The sequence below is a fragment of the Podarcis gaigeae genome (assembly GCF_964106915.1).
Source record: "Podarcis gaigeae genome assembly, chromosome: 8".
NCBI lineage: Eukaryota > Metazoa > Chordata > Lepidosauria > Squamata > Lacertidae > Podarcis > Podarcis gaigeae.
Window position 1 is genome coordinate 50,769,671 of NC_139684.1, and position 14,447 is coordinate 50,784,117.

The following is a 14,447-nucleotide window of genomic DNA, read 5'->3' on the forward strand; positions in this document are numbered from 1 at the left end:
ACAGGGAGCCCAAGACAGTAGCAGGTCTTTTTCAGGTGAGTCACTTGTTTCTATAGTTTATCAGAATTTCAAAATGTACCCTTAGAAATGATCTACAACAGCCTCGAAGAAATGACATGGGGCTTCAGGCTCATCATTATTACGACAACTGTTTTAGGGAGTTAAGTTCACCTTAGAACTTACATACCTGGGATACTAATTTTGTCTGTCCAGGTGGCTATTATATTCCAGGGGAGCATTCAGGTTGTGCAGTTCCACTCCCAACCCCATGCTGAAGTGGTCCAGCACAAAAGCTGTGGCGTTTCTATGGAAAATCAAAGGAAACCAAGATAAGCACAGTGACAATTTGCAGTGTTGGGAACAACATAATCCAATCAATAATTTCACATCTGTAGTGGGAAAGGAAACCTTGGTTTCGACTGAGCTCTAAGCAATCAAATCAAACTTGCTGAGAAATTCTAATTCAACAGTTTTTACTGTAGACACTCCCTTTGAAATATTTTTTGTCGGAATTTGATGACTGTGAGGCCAACTGCAGAGTATCCTGGGTGACTGAAATTTTATCCCTCTGGATTCTGAATGTTGCTATTTTTTATGTCTAAATTGGGTCCATTTTATGCCCTCGCATGGAGTTTGGCCCTGTTTGAGGTATAGGAGGAGGTCAGTAGGGCATGAAATCTCAGTGACTCAGGAAAACGTATTTCTTTTTAATTACATGGACCCTCTTTATACAGTTAATATGTGAAAGTGACTCACATCCCGAGAACATGGTATCAGTGTTCCTGCCTCAAATCGACAACATTGGCTCTGGTTTGGGAATTACAGAAAAAAAATATATAAGGGACTTTTTACCTAGTCTAACCGCTATAGCAGGGATGGGGAACCTCAGGCCCCAGGTTGATTGTGGCCCTCTAGGCTTCTCTATCTGGCCCTCAGAACTCTTCCCAGGTCACACCCCTCACTGGCCCTGCTTCACATCCCAAGTCTTTTTCCTTGACTTGAACTCTGGTAATGTAATGCCTCTTGCAAGATGGTGAATAGAGAGGGGTGTGCTTGTGTGTGCCATAGGTGAAATGTACACATGTTGCCCCACCCACTTTTGCCTCTGGCCCCATCCACCACTGGCTTGTGGCTCTGGGAAGTTTTCCCATAGGGAATGTGGCCCTTGAGCTGCAAAGGACCTCATCCCTGAGATATGGGAAACACCCAACAGATGCCTGCCTCCTTTCTCTTTGAAGTCTTCCAGCAAGGGAAGGCCCTTCAGGCAACACCAGAGAGCAAGGCTTTGGATGAAGGCACACTATGATGATGTCACAATGACATGGAGAGAAACCATTGCAAGGGATGCCATTTTCAGTGGCCTCCCTGTGTTGCCCCAAGTTTGTAGATCTTACTTGGGCAGGGAATGATGCTTGGCTCCTGCGTTTTCTCGGGCTTTTGAATGCATTTTTTAAAAAAGCTTTCTGTTGTAGTATTTCATCTCCTATTGCTTGTGAATTGTATTTTAAGATATGTGGTTTTCATTAGCCAATCTGACCCTCAGGGGAAAGTGCCTTGCATTTTACAGGATTGTATTCTGCACAGAGAAAGGTAGCTCACGGACATTGGGTGCTTATTCTTTCCTTTGCTCTCCGTACAGAACGTGCGAGGTTATGATTTCCAGCCTCTGCCAGTGAAGGAAACCAGGCCATGTGTGAAAGAACAAATCTTGCTCGCTGTTAGCATTTGACCTTTTAGAAAACTGATTTCCCCAATTTCCTGATCCAGGCATCGAGGAAGTCTTACCAAGGGAACATTCACAGAGAATTCGGGGAGGAAAGAAAGGAAAAAGAATCATTAATAATTCAAATTGCCTGAATTAAGGCAGCAGGTCCATTCTTTATGCAGTGTTTGAATTAGTATAATCTTATTTCCTTTATTTCCTGTGCAACCTTTTATTAAATCCCATTTTGTCACTGCACAGCATTAGGTCTCCCCCCTCCCACCACTCTCTGAAAGAGGAGATACGGTAGGGGGAAGAGCTTACTAAATACTCCTCATCCAAATTTCTCCCCAGATAAATTGCTTATTTTAAGCATGCAAACATTTACCGTTCCTCAACAAGTCCAATATAGCTAACAATATAATTTAAAACAATAGCTCAACAGGTTGTTGGTTTTTTTTAAAAAAATGACAACAGCAATAAAGCAATAAATGACAACAGCAAAAAATGACAACAGCAAAATGAAGCTTTACTCAAAGCATACCCATTGAAATTAATGGAGTTTACCTAGTCATATCCATTAATTTCCATGGGTCTATTCCGAATAAACTCTGTTGAATACCACCCTATGTTTCCAAGGCAGGAATAGGGAACCTCCAGGCCAAGGGTTGAATGTGGCCCTCCAGGCCTCACTATTTGGCCCTTAGAACTCTCCCCAGACCACACTGTCTCTCTAGCAAATACACTCATTACTGGCCCCTGCTTTGTACCATCCTTGAGTGCTTATGCCTTTGAACATAGGTTTGCTCACAAGGTGATGCTGTCCTTGGGCTGAAAAGGTTTCCACCCTCACCCTCCTTGAACAAATGATTAAAATGAACACCCATCGACACCCACCCACCCACCTCCCAGTCCTCAAATCAGTCATTAACCCACCCTACGTGCACTTAGGTTGTCAAAAGGTGCTTGCCTTCTGGCTCCAGAACATGCTATTAGGGCAGCCTCAGCCACCTTATCCTCCATGTTTGCCCTTCAAATATTGATTTGCCTTCGTTGCTCACACCTTAATTACATTGATCTCGTTTGCACATACTTGTCATTCAAACTGCTTAGCAATTAGAGGAGGCTGACTAAGGAAGGTATTCATTTACATGCAGCCAGGTAACGCTTTTATTTAATAAAGTTTTCAATCTTCGAATGTGTTTTAATATGGCATTGCATGCTTTCCCCTTCAAATTGTATGTCGTTTTGAGGCCAAAAAAAGAAATAAAAATGCAGCAAGCAACTATAAATAAATAAAGTAAGTAAGGTCTATTCATGGAGGAGAGGTCCATTGATGCCTATTAGCCATAATGGCTATGCTCTGACTCCACAGTTAGAGGCAGCCATGGTTCCAAATACCGTACCTGTTGCTGGAAACCACTGGAAGAGAGATCGCTCTTGTGCTCGAATGCTGCTTGCAGGTTTCCCACAAACATCTGGTTTGTCAGTGTGAGAACGGGATGCTGGACTAGATAGGCCATTGAACTGATCTAGCAGGCTCTTCTTCTTGTGTTGTTAATGTTCTTGTGTTCTTAAGGTAGATGTAATCTGTCTCCCGGGACACGGGTGGCGCTGTGGGTTAAACCACAGAGCCTAGGACTTGCCGATCAGAAGGTTGGCGGTTCGAATCCCCACGATGGGGTGAGCTCCCGTTGCTCGGTCCCTGCTCCTGCCAACCTAGCAGTTCAAAAGCACGTCAAAGTGCAAGTAGATAAATAGGTACCGCTCCGGTGGGAAGGTAAACGGCGTTTCCGTGCACTGCTCTGGTTCGCCAGAAGCAGCTTAGTCATGCTGGCCACATGACCTGGAAGCTGTACGCCGGCTCCCTTGGCCAATAAAGCGAGATGAGCGCTGTAACCCCACAGTTGGCCACGACTGGGCCTAATGGTCAGGCGTCCCTTTACCTTTTTATTCTGTCTCCCAGCCTCATCTCAGAATTGTAGGGGAAAGAAGTCACACTGCTTAAGAACAGTAGTATGCCTTTGAATACCAGTTGCTGGAGAATATGCGTGGGAGAGGGGGAAATTGGGACCATGCCCTGATTGCGGGCTACTGATTGGCATCTGCTTGGCCACTGTATGAAATAAGGTGCTGGGCTAGATAGGCCTTTGTTCTGATCCAGCAGGAAACAAAAGAAGTGCCCTGGAGGATCTGACCTAAGGTGCAAGCATAAATATGCAAAGAGGGTGCCTCTGGGGAGTTTCCATGCAGGCCATGAAGACAACAGCCCTTCCTCCCTTACGTGGTCCCAAGGAGTTTCAAATCTAAACTGACACAGAGAAAGGAAAAGGAAATGGAGGAGGCAAAGAGAGGAGAAGAACATGGATTTTTAAAATTACAGTAACACCTATTTTGGCTTGGAGAATATGGGAACCTGCGGTGGGGAGGACCTACCTCACAGGACTATGACTATGTGAAATACCTTGAACCATCAAAAGTCCCATTAGAAGAAGAAGAGTTTGGATTTGATATCCCGCCTTTCACTCCCTTTAAGGAGTCTCAAAGCGGCTAACATTCTCCTTTCCCTTCCTCCCCCACAACAAACACTCTGTGAGGTGAGTTAGGCTGAGAGACTTCAGAGAAGGGTGACTAGCCCAAGGTCACCCAGCAGCTGCATGTGGAGGAGCGGAGACGCGAACCCGGTTCCCCAGATTACGAGACTACCGCTCTTAACCACTACACCACACTGGCTCTATTAGAATAGAATAGAATAGAATAGAATAGAATAGAATAGAATAGAATAGAATAGAATTTTAATACTGCTCATTGGCCGAAATGGCTTCTAAGCGGTTTCCTAGTATAAAACGAATTAGAAGAAATATAGCCACACACATTTAAAATGAACAATAAAAATAATAATCAAAACATTAAAATGAAACACCCATAATTAAAATGTACAATGAACAAGCCAGTCGAACCACAATTAAAGCAGTTAACAGAGGAGGTTCAGGTGGATCAGGGGAATGCTTGTCTAAAGAGATGTGTCTTCAAGAACAAGCAGAATGCCAATACTGATGGAGTCTCTCATATTTCAGCAGGTAGAGCATTCCACAACACTGATGCTGTCAGTGAAAAAGCCAACCTCTGTGTTACCACAACCCAATAATCACCAGGCTGTTGCAAAACTAACTAGGTTCCATCTTTTGATCGTTTTGGCCCTACTGGGTAGTGAATAAGAAGGTGGTCTATTGCTACTGTATTAGATCATACTTCTACGGTCAGCAACAATGTGGGATGAAGGCTACTTTACATTAGCACAACCCCCAGAAGCCTCTGAAACCACAGTCACAACTGTATGGGGTGAAGATTGCTCAAGACAGATTTTTGATGCAAGGGAGAATTGGTGAATAGGCATTAAACTGGCTGAAACTGGGCAAAAAGCGCTCCTAACTTTATATATCAGGGTCTGCATAGTGGTGACTGATCAGGAAAGAGGTTTGGGGGTTGTGGTAGATCAGTCAATGAAACTACTGGCCCAGTGTTTGGCTGTGTTGAAAAAGGTGAATTCCATATTAGGGATCATTAGGAAAGGAATTAAGAGTAAAACTACCAATATCATAATTCTGCTATATAAATCTATGTTTTTTTTGAATACTATACGCAGTTCTGGTTGCCCATGTAACACAAGCAATGCACAAAGGAGGGGGGGGGCAGTTTTACTGCCAATAGTATTCCCACACACGTTTCTTATGAGGCAAGATATTACACACACACCTTCAATATGTTTCCTATATTAAATTTGATTAATTAAGAAATAAAATTTATGCTTTTAACCGCCCCCTCTGAAATACCAGGTTTGCAAAAAAAGCAATGTGCCTCATTCTAGAAAGCAAAGTGGAAAGAATCAGATGACTGTTTAAAGAAGCAAAGAGTCAACCATTCATAAGAGCTCACGGTTTCCATGCCAACGCAGTTCCCTAGGGGATATCTAAGGAGAGACAAATGCCGTGAAATTTCTAAAAAGCATGCTTAGCTTGGGAAGCCTTCTCCAGAAGGCTTTGTGTGTGTGTGTGTGTGTGTGTGTGTGTGTGTGTGTACGCGCATCCCACCTGTCTCCCAAACTGATTTTGTAATGCCACGATTTGTATATTAGTGTTCAGCCACTTTGTTCCTGTCATATCCTCCATCGCCAGACCCTTAATCCCACCACCGTCTCCATAATATGCAAGAGCAGACGCCAAGGGTCAGGCTTCAGGGCAAACAAACTCTCCTTCATGGAAAGTTATGAAAGAATATCTGAATGACTGCAGAGATATCGCCTGGTGTATGATTTCATTTTACAGATTTATAGACCTCTTCACAGCTTGAGGCCACCCAAGTGGTGCCTGATGCATCCAGAAACATAGAAGTTGGTGTGTTTTACTGTTAATTTTAATTATCTTTAAATGTTTTTAACTGTTTTAACATTTCTTCTTAGAGGTCTGACGAAAATCAAGCAGTATAAAACATTGTTGAATAAAATAACTCACATAAACATGCCCACAGCTCTGCATCCCACAACCATACAAGCAAGATGAATCATCGCAGTCTAAGGGGCACATTCTAGCCAGAATAAAGCACTTGAGAAAAGTGACAGCAAGGCCAGTGAGCAATGCAAGACTCCCAGGGGTGAGGTAAAGAGGCCTGTGGTTGCATTTGGACCCCTGGGCCTGAGGTTCCCCACACCTGCTCTATAATTTCCTAGTGGCTCAAGCAGGCTAATCCCCACCCCTCGCTCTCCCAATTTTTCTTTCCTCTCTGTCTCCAGGTTAATACTTTCGACATTCCATAGTTTAGCTGTCTCCACCATAGACTTTATTGCTGGGCTTGTTCTAGTCCACTTTATGGGGTTCTCTCCACTTTATGGGGTTCTCTCCACATCTTCCATTATAGGAAATGATGATAATAAAACAGGACTAACAGATAGATACACATCTCTGACTGTCAGGTCTGCAGCTGGGTGCAATCCACTTGAAGCAGAATCTGCTGCCATCCCTAACAACCTACTCCTATGGATGCCTAAGGTGAGGGCCGCCACTCTGAGGTTTTTTGTTTACAATCAAGTGGTATATAATTGTTTACGAAACAAAATAAATGAATAGGTGCTCGTTTTCTAATATGGAGATTTATCAGCTGCTTCCTCCGCCGATCTGGCATTCCATTTTCTTAGGTCTGCATTGAAGATCCCCTCATTTCAATATCCATTTGGAAAGTAGCACGTATGTGATTCAGCTGAACATCTTACCAGGTTTGTTTATTGCAGCTCTCTTGGAAATTAGAAGATTTAGTACATAAAGGGAAACACTGTGAAGTTTATTTCCCCTTCCTGGTGCTTTTTCAAACACTCTAGAGAGGTTTTTGAACATCCTTCAAAAAGCCTTTGCAGCTGCAAAACTTACCAGTCCTCTTGCATTCATCTAAATTAAGCAGAACTTTTCTCCCTACTCACATAAAGGTGCTTTATTCACACTGGTCTTCTGTTGCTGGAAACAGTGAGATTATCATGTAGTCAATGAGATTTGGCTATGTAAACTGTGGTCAAACAAACCTAATTCAGAACGAGGGCAAAATCTTTACTCTGCAACAGTTTTAATTGCCCTCTGTGGACAGTTTTGGGACCAGTTCTTTTTAACTTGATCATTGGTGATTTGAAGTTAGGAGAAAGCAGTAAGGTGGTCAAGTTTCTTGATAATCTCACAGTTCGAGGTGTGTGTGTGTGTGTGTGTGTGTGTGTGTGAGAGAGAGAGAGAGAGAGAGAGAGAGAGAGAGAGAGAGAATTGATGCACATTGGGATAAAAGCTCCCAATTTCACATACACACCCTTGGAATCTGAACTGGTAGTGACTGACCAGGAAAAGAATCTTTTGGTTTTGGTCAATAAGTTGATGAAAATGTTAACCCAGTATGCGGTTGTTGTTCAGTATGCAAATTTCATGCTAGGTATCATAAGGGATTCTTTCGCTGAAATCTGATTGGCTGCACTCTTTAAAATAATGGTTTCTGATATGATGGGAATCCTATATGTGGTGTTATAGCAAAAACGGACCATTCACATTTATTTATTTTTATGATTTTATAAAATTTCCTGGCCATCATTAGATTTTACAGTGATGGAAAGATAAACTTTCATGTGTGAACCAGCTATAAATAAGCCCTTAGTCAGGCCTTTTATGGTGAAGGAATCTAATACAGTGGTACCTGTGGTTACATATGCTTCAGGTTACATATGCTTCAGGTTACAGACTCTGCTAACCCAGAAATAGTACCTCAGGTTAAGAACTTTGCTACAGGATGAGAACAGAAATCATGCTCCAGTGGCGTGGCAGCAGCGGGAAGCCCCATTAGCTAAAGTGGTGCTTCAGGTTAAGAACAGTCCGGTTAAGAACGGACCTACGGAACGAATTAAGTACTTAACCCGAGGTACCACTGTAGCACTCTTCATACACTGAGAGAGAATGCAGGCAGGCTGAAAGTGGAAGGGGGCCTTGCCCCTTTTCAGGTAATATTTACATCACCCACCCACTTTTGCCTTTGGCCCCATCAACCACTGGCATGTTGGAAGGTTGCCCAACCAAGAATGTGGCCCTTAGGCTAAGCAAAATCCCCCACCTGGACTTTAGTCCAGATCCATGGAAATGGGTGTGAAGGGAATCAGTGTGGAACATCCAGATCCCAAATGCAGGCTGGCCAATTTAATGCTATTGAATATTAATAACAGGGGAAAAACAAAAAATGGGGATTTGACACTTGTCAGTCATCCTAGCATTTTTGAACTCATTGGAAAGAACATTGAAAGGCGGGAGCACATTTCATTCTACGCAAGCATTGCCTATAATCTTAATTTTTAATAAAACGAAAGCAGAAACTTTTGGGAAATGGCCCAGAATATCACAAAGGGAGCCAGCCTTCACAGCATTGAAGATGGATACAACACTGGTTATATTTCAAAAAGGGGGAAAGGACACCAGGCTATTCAAGCACTGCAGAGAACACAGACTGGTCATGTTTACATGTTGACTGAGGTTACCATACCATACTAGGGGTATTTTTTACTAAAAAAATAATGTTTAAAAAATAATGTTTATACACAGGGGCAATCTTCCCCCCCTCATTTTCTTAATTTTGAGTCCGCAAAAATAGGGGGCATGTTACACATGGGGGCTTGTTATACACAAAAAATACAGTACGTATTAATTGCAAAGGAACAACATGTACAGTGGCTATGTATGTGCTCCTAAGACAAAGCTTTTAAAATCCCAATTATTAAAAACCAAAGCAGGCCATCCCAAAGATTTTGCAGAAGGGAAGCTGAGTTAGTCTGTGGCAGCAAAAACAGCAGCAGTGTCTTGTAGCAACTCAAAGACTAACAAATGCTAGAAGCTTTTGCCATAATACATTTGTTAGGGTGGCCGCCAAGTAAGTTCTTGTCAGAGTAGAGGCATTGAAATGGGTGGAACTAAGTTAGTCATGCACATTAATTTCATTGTGTCTGCCCAGAGTTGGACTATCATTGGCCACAACCCTGAGTCTTCAATGTGTACCAAGACTAATTTTTCATACCAGATACTATGCTTTAATCCAGGCTTACCCAACCTAGTGCTCTCCTGCAGTTTCTGGACTGTAACTCCCATGATCCCTGGCCATTCGCCATGCTGGCTGAGGCAGATGGGAGCCAGATCTTCTACAACATCTTTAGGGCACCAGGTTGCTTATCCCTCCTTTGTCACCCATTGTTCAGGCAGCCCAGTTGATGACGCCAGATTGGAACGGTAAATTCTGTTCCTGCAGGAAACAAACATTGCCTTCTGGTATACATGTTAGAGCTGCCTTTTGGTAATAACGTGTCCAACTGCCTGAAAGCGGAAATTAGCCACCTGATTGAAAGCGTGCCTTATAAATATTAACTATGACTTGCCTTCTAAATATAGAAAGCATATTAAAGCATCTCGCTAATAAGCAGATGGCCTCTCTTTCCCACTTGCCATCATTATCCACTCCAGACCTCTGCTGTGACACTGAGGAGAGGAACTCATCACTTGACCTTTTTTTCCTCTCTCCACTGGATTACTTGGGTAAATGCGGACAAGGTGTAGAGTCTTGTGTTTACAGCTTGCACCTACCCCGTCCCCCACAACTGAGTCTTACATAGGTAGCTGCTTAATACCACTGCCCCACCTAGCTCAGCATTGTCTACAGTGACTGGAAGAGGGTTCAGCAGTCCTAACAGGAGATGGTTGGCATTCAGCCTGGGGCCTTCTGTATGCCAAACACATGTTCCACTGCTATAGCCCTATTCTTCCAAATAGGAACAAAATTGGAGGCTGCCTCATACAGAGTCAGACCATTGGTCCATGTAAATCAGGAGGGCCTGCACTGACCGCCAGCATCTCTCTAGGGTTTAAGACCATGGAGATCTCCAGTCCTACCTGAAGATGCTGGATGTTGAATCAGGGGCTGTCATCTTGCAAAGCAGGTGCTCCGCCACATTTTCCTATCAAGTTAGGGATATAGGAAGCTGCCTTATATTGGGTCAGACTGTTGGGCCATATAGATTTGTGTGGTCTACATTAACTGACAGGAGCTCTCCAGGGTTTCAGGTGGGGTCATTCCAGTCCCTAACTGGAAGGATTTAACCTGGGACCTTCTGCATGCAAAGCAGATGGTCTACCACTGAGCTAGGACTTTTCGCACTGAGCTACGGTGGGTTAAGCTGATCACCAACAAAAGCAGCTCTGTATCATCATGCATATGATCCAAAGAAGGTTTTTTCTTTTTCTTTTGCACAATACCTTGTCAATGCTTGCCTATGCATTTTTAGTTTGGGAAGGAAAAGTCACGAAGGAACCAAAGAAAGTGACAGCTGCATCAAATTGCTCAGGCTTAGGGCTCTGTGCAAACATTAAGAACAGAGGGATGGAGACACACACACACACACACAGAGAGAGAGAGAGAGAGAGAGAGAGAGAGAGAGTCTGCCATTGAGAAATTGAGGATTCCTAAGGTATTGGTTCTGCTTTGGTATACAAGGCTAGTCAATTCAGAACTCCAAAATCCAGGAAGAAATTTCAATGAGGACAATTTCAGAAGCATCCAAAAGGCGTGTTCAAAATGTAGCCTTCTGCAAAGAAAGGAATATGAAGTTCACAACAGATGGCAATGATAAAAGTGGCCTTTCTGACTTTAATTATGGTAGTTTCTGGTTTCAAAAATAATACTTATACTTCTTGTTGTTTAGTCATTTGTTGTTGTTGTTGTTTATTCGTTTAGTCGTGTCCGACTCTTCGTGACCCCATGGACCAGAGAACGCCAGGCACCTCTGTCCTCCACTGCCTCCCGCAGTTTGGTCAAACTCATGCTGGTAACCTCGAAAACAATATCCAACCATCTCGTCCTCTGTCGCCCCCTTCTCCTTGTGCCCTCCATCTTTCCCAACATCAGGGTCTTCTCTAGGGAGTCTTCTCTTCTCATGAGGTGGCCAAAGTACTGGAGCCTCAGCTTCACAATCTGTCCTTCCAGTGAGCACTCAGGGCTGATTTCCTTCAGAATGGAGAGGTTTGATCTTCTTGCAATCCATGGTACTCTCAAGAGTCTCCTCCAGCACCATAATTCAAAAGCATCAATTCTTCAGCGATCAGCCTTCTTTATGGTCCAGCTCTCACTTCCATACATCACTACTGGGAAAACCATAGCTTTAACTATACGAACCTTTGTTGGCAAGGTGATGTCTCTACTTCTCAAGATGCTGTCTAGGCCTGTCATTGCCCTTCTCCCAGGAAGCAGGCGTCTTTTAATTTTGTGGCTGCTGTCACCATCTGCAGTGATCATGGAGCCCAAGAAAGTAAAATTTCTCACTGCCTCCAATTCTTCCCCTTCTATTTGCCAGGAGGTGATGGGACCAGTGGCCATGATCTTTGTTTTTTTGATGTTTAGTCATTTAGTCGTGTCCAACTCTTCGTGACCCCATGGACCAGAGCACGCCAGGCACTCCTGTCTTCCACTGCCTCCCGCAGTTTGGTCAGGCTCATGTTTGTAGCTTCGAGAACACTATCCAACCATCTCGTCCTCTGTCATCCCCTTCTCCTTGTGCCCTCCATCTTTCCCAACATCAGGGTCTTTCTCAGGGAGTCTTCTCTTCTCATGAGGTGGCCAAAGCATTGGAGCCTCAGCTTCAGGATCCGTCCTTCCAGTGAGCACTCAGGGCTGATTTCCTTAAGAATGGATAATAATAATAATAATAATAATAATAATAATAATAATAATAATTTATTATTTATACCCCGCCCATCTGGCTTAGTTTCCCCAGCCACTCTGGGCAGCTCCCAATCAAGTGTTAAAAACAGTACAGCGTTAAATATTAAAAACTTCCCTGAACAGGGCTGCCTTCAGATGTCTTTTAAAGATAGGATAGCTGCTTATTTCCTTCACATCTGAAGGGAGGGTGTTCCACAGGGTGGGCGCCACTACCGAGAATAATAATAATAGTTTTGATCTTCATGGATCACTGCCTTGCCATGGCGCTTCGCCACGTGGGCTTGAATAACTCAGAGAAGCTATGAGCTGTGCCGTGCAGGGCCACCCAAGATGGACAGGTCATAGTGGAGAGTTTTGATCAAACGTGATCCACCTGGAGCAGGAACTGGCAAGCCACTCCAGTATCCCTGCCAAGAAAACTCCATGGACAAAGACAACAGGCATACTTTATACTGTGTCACCTTAATTCAGGATCACCCAATAACCTCTTTACTATGATGCTTCAATGTAAGTTGTTATTTTTGTTGTTTGTTTTTATTTCATTTCCACAATTTGTATTATGTGTGCTTATATTATAGTTAGCCTGCTTCACACTTCCTTCAGCACTTTGGGAACTGAAATGTAACTTCCCTTTAAAATTCTCTAACAAAAAAAGTATCTACAAAAATGTGAATATTAGGGGAAAGTGTGCGTGAAAATGAATATTTTAGTGAAAATAGCATTATAATGGATCAAATTATAAACATTTCATGCCAAAGTGCATTTATTAGGGGAAATTGCATACAAAAGAAATGTGCTTATCAGGAAGCATGCAGATTGAAATGCTAATAAATTTCCATGGTGACTTAAAAAATAATAATTCAGAAACTGATGCAAAAATCAGATGAAACTGACCTTAAGATTGGAAAAGTGAGAGGTTGCAAGAAACCAAAACTGACAGATCCATCCATTCATAGTCATGGATTGTACTGGAGTGGGGCACAAACTGTCCAGGCCTAATCTAGGGACAATTAAGACAAGAGAGGGTTGTTCTGTAACACAAACCATTTTCATTCTTCTGCCCCGTTGTCTCAACTTTTAAATCAGCTTGCATTCCAGCAGAGCTCCAGATTATGTTGTTCTTGTCGAGACTTTCCTCTGTCTCTCTGCTGGATGCTGAAAGCTTTTGATCAATATAGTGTAGAAATCTTCTGACTGACTCTGCCAAAAGCAGCCTGCAATGAGCACCGGTGACTGAAATATTTAACAGTTGAATCTTACGTATAAATCACTTGGAAAAGGTGGTGAAGAGGTACATAAATACTTAACGATTGCTGGCAAACTGATGAGCTGGAATTGTAGCTGACGTCACTGAAAATTTGTTGCTACCACAATCGTCATTTATTTTCAAAGCCTCAATACCTAAGGAAATGGAGTGTTCTTTCCCTTTCATTAACTACTGGTGGCCTACAGCTAGAATAATAGAAAACTCAATATTGCCATGTCCAGGGTTGCATGGCATTAAGAGAGAGAGAGAGATCTAGAGTGGGGGCAGGGCAGAATCCATAAGGCTTGCCAGGGAACCATAAAAACCTCTAGAACAACTTTGCAAACTTGGTGCTCTCCAGATCTTTTGCAATCTGACTCCCACCAGTAAACCTCCTTCCTAACCAGTACCAGCTAAGGGACAAAGATGTATCCAGGAGCACCCGAAATTACTTACCTGCTCCTTCAGAGGGGATGCAACCCTGACATTTATTATGACATAACCTTTCTAATTCTTTCTAACACTTGCGCCACAATAAACCATTTAGTCTTTCAAAATTAAGCAGGAAGCAAGCTTAATATGCAACAGATCTTGCCCCCCCCCCAGTTTATGTCACCATGTGGAGGCTCCATGAGAGGCCTTGCTGGATCAGACCAAGGGCCCATCTCATCCATCATCCTTTTCTCACAGTGGTCAACAAAGATGCGGATAAGAAACCCATAAGCAGGACAATGGCACCACAGCTCTCTTCCCAGCAACTGGTATTCAGAAGCATTCTGCCTCCAACACCAGAAGTAGAACACAACCTTTGCTGTTCATAGCGATAGATAGCCTTATCCTCCAATAATTTGTCGAGCCCCACATTTAAAGGCAACCATCTTGAAATAAATGCATTGAAATAAATATGAGAGGATTGCAGAATATTTCCCCGTAAAACATTCTACTGCAAAATGCCCCTAACGATACTAGCTTTTTTCACATCTCTGAGGGTGTGAGGCTAGCCTTTAAAGCATCATTTTTGTACAGGACTAGTAAAAAAAAAGCACCCAACATTGCTGCATAATTAAGCCTTGATCAACAGCTTGCTTTTATAATGTTGCAGAAGGGATTGCCTCAGTTTACGGTTCACTTCACTGGGAATTTTTGCTTGCTGGACACATTTTGTGTTATTTTTAAGTGGTATTGGGGGGGGGGGAGGCAGGAGTGGAGAAGCAATGTTACAGTAGC

The 14,447-nt window shown here is 43.0% G+C and overlaps 1 protein-coding gene across 2 annotated transcripts in view; it reads left to right on the forward strand.

The window, feature by feature from the left end:
• The window catches only part of SMPD3 (sphingomyelin phosphodiesterase 3), an 86,911-nt gene continuing 72,464 nt past the window's right edge, over nucleotides 1-14,447 (forward strand). The window contains exon 1 of one of the 2 annotated variants that reach the window (XM_083749917.1): nucleotides 1-35. The gene's annotated coding sequence lies outside the window, so the exon portion shown is untranslated. Of the gene's footprint in view, nucleotides 36-6,951; nucleotides 6,972-14,447 lie in introns of those variants that run through there. The other variant, XM_083749918.1, reaches the window with a different exon arrangement.